Raw genomic sequence first — 2,848 nt, 5'->3', positions numbered from 1 at the left:
AAACATAGTAAGAGCTCAATAAATGTTAAACATTACTATTATATATTATTATTACTATTCACATATTTAAAGGGCTTATTCACATATTAAAAGGGCTTATTGCTCCAGTGGACAGATCCAGCACCAGGAAATACAAGGCCATTCAAATATTCAATAATCACCTATTGAACACCTATAATGGGTCAGGCACTGTGCTATGTGTTAGGGCTACACACCTGATTACACATGGCCCTGAACTCGAGCTCAGCCTAGCTGGGAGGCCAAAGAGGCAGGAAAGTGTATGGTGGGTGCAGAGAATTAATTATGACAATAAAGGCTTATAGTCACTGAATACTTCTTAAGTGCCAGGAACTGTACTAAGTGCTTATATACATCATCTCGCCTCACCCTCTCAGTTAGGTAGAAATTATTACTCTCATTTTTCAAATAAGGAAACTGAGGCTTAGCAAGGTTAAAAAATAAAAAAAAAAAACTTGCCCAAGGTTTCATAGCTAGTAAATGGCACAGTAGAATATGCACGCATCCATATCCATCTGACTCTAAAGCCGGAGCTCTTACCCACTCTGACATGATGAAAGCACAAGGGACAGTGGGAGGAGCAGCAGGAGAGAGCTCTAGAATGGAAGGCAAGAACATATTATAAAGGGCCTGGAAGGAATGAGGCTCTATCCTGTACATGATGAGAGGCCATCACAGGATTTCACAAGGGAGACCGGCATGATTAGATTTGTAGTTTAGAAAGATGATTCTAGCTGGGCACAGTGGCAAGCACTGTAGTCCCAGATACTCAGGAGGCAGAGGCAGGAGGATTGCTTGAGGCCAGAAGTTCAAGACTGCAGTGAATAGCCACTGCACTCCAGCCTGGACAACACAGTGAGACCCTGTCTCTAATTAATTAATTAATAGGAAAAAAAGATGACTCAGACAGCTGCATTAAGAACTAATAAGAGAAGGGCAAGAACTGAGGCAGAGAGACCACTTAGGAAGTTATCCGGAAAGCACAGGCCAGAAATTATGAACTAAGTCAGTGGCTGTGAAAATAAAAGGGAAGGGCCAGATTCTGGGGGAATTAGGAGGCATAACAGGACTCCATGTACATAACAAGTGAGGTGGAAACAGGAGGGAAATCAGAGCACTTAAGCCAGAATATTGTGATTATCTATTCACTTCTATGCCCTGCCGAATAGGCAGCCCCACCTTACAGGGTGGGGAACCTGTGGCCTTCTGATTCAAGATTGTTCTTTTTTAAGCACCAAAGGAGGCAAGAAAAGCTTCATCTTTTTCTGCTGCACCCCTTTTAATAAAAGGATTCATTCTGTAAAATTTAGATTCAAAAGGCCGCACTCAAGAATCCAGAAGGCCACATGTGGCCCCAAGGCTGCAAGTTCCCCACTCTGACAAAATGTTTGCTGCATATAGTAGATTAATGAATTCCAGGCGTAGACCTGGCTGACTGAGTGACTGGTGAAGTCTTTCACTGAGACAGGACATACAAGAGGAGGAACAGATCCCAGGGAGCAAGGAAGGGCGGAAATGACGGTAAGCAGCTCTGAGCTAGGAAAGAGGTCTGGCTGAAGAGTATTTTGGGAGTCACCGCTGAATAGATGGTAACTGAAATTTGGGGTGGAATCACCCAGAGATGGAGCGCGGTGAGCAGAAAGGAGGGGCCTGCAAAGGGCTGAATTAGGAGCACCAGGAGAGAGGAAGTAGAAGCCAAGTGAAGAGAGCGGTTCCAGACAGAGAGGGAGACTGTTTTAACCAAAGCGAGAAAATGAAAAAACAAAAAACTTCCCAACTTCCCAGCTCACCAAACGATGGCATAAGGTTGGGCTAGCCCCAGATTCGGACATGGGGGAGGCTTCCCACAAGAGAATATTCAAGCAGGGTTCAGAAGGCCGGGCCTCACACGCTAACTATGAACAGGACAAGTAAACGGGCGCCCCAGCGAGTTCACACGGTGCCCAGTGCCCCTAGCATTCGCGCCCCGGCTCGCCGGGCACCCGCCCGCCAGGTCCCCAGCCCAGCGCCCCCGCCGCGCATTCAGGAGCGGGGCGAGGTGAGATTGTGAGCAGAGGCACCCGCATGTGGCCGCTCCTCTTCCACTTCTTCCCTCAGTTCCCGCTCCACACTCGTGCACATCCCGCTCGTTGGCACACGACTGTGCCTCAGCTCCCCCGCAACCCCCCTTTTCCCCGCCACCCAACGCCCCCCTCGAGGAGGTACTCACCTGTCCCCTACCCCTGCAGGTTCTGGACGACCGCTCCGGGGTCTGCGCAGCTTCCCCAGCCCCACCCCGGCTCCCCGCTTCCAGGGACGCCGGGGTGTTGCCCTGCAGCGGCCAACAACCACTTCCGGAAAGAGTACCAACATAGCAACTGGGAGTCCCGCCTCTACCCGGAGCCAATAGGTGGCTGAGTGAGAGATCTGGCATTGGATTGGTTCGAGTTCCCGTCAGCTCAAGCGGGAGTTATGCGCGTTTCCCGTTGCACGATGGGAGGTGTAGTTTAAGATGGTTGACGGGTGCCCCTAAGAGGTTAAAAGGACCCCTGAATTTAGATATAAGGACAATTTCTTCCAGGGTGGTGAAGGACCATTCATAGTATTTACTGTGATCTGAATTATCTGAGGTAATTTATTGATCATTATTTTTTAGTAGTGTGATTGACATCAGGAGAATAATACAGTGATCATCAATAATCCATTGGGCCTTTAATAAACAACAGAGGCAGGGCTCAGTGGCTCATGCCTGTAATCCTAGCACTCTGGGAGGCCGAGGCGAGAGGATCGCTTGAGGTCAGGAGTTTGAGACCAGCCTGAGGAAGAGAGAGGCCCCGTCTCTACTGAAAAA

General features: G+C 48.8%; 1 protein-coding gene across 1 annotated transcript in view; it reads right to left on the bottom strand.

Annotated features, from left to right (window-relative positions):
- Positions 1 to 2,268, bottom strand: part of CEP164 (centrosomal protein 164kDa) — a 79,871-nt gene extending 77,603 nt beyond the window's left edge. Inside the window, exon 1 of the mRNA XM_012658342.1 lies at positions 2,228 to 2,268. The gene's annotated coding sequence lies outside the window, so the exon portion shown is untranslated. The remainder of the gene's footprint in view (positions 1 to 2,227) is intronic.
- Positions 2,269 to 2,848: the final 580 nt, after the last annotated feature.

The sequence above is a fragment of the Propithecus coquereli genome, unplaced genomic scaffold (assembly GCF_000956105.1).
Source record: "Propithecus coquereli isolate 6110/MARCELLA unplaced genomic scaffold, Pcoq_1.0 Scaffold580, whole genome shotgun sequence".
Taxonomy (NCBI): Eukaryota; Metazoa; Chordata; class Mammalia; order Primates; family Indriidae; genus Propithecus; species Propithecus coquereli.
This window is presented reverse-complemented; position numbering and strand designations above follow the sequence as displayed.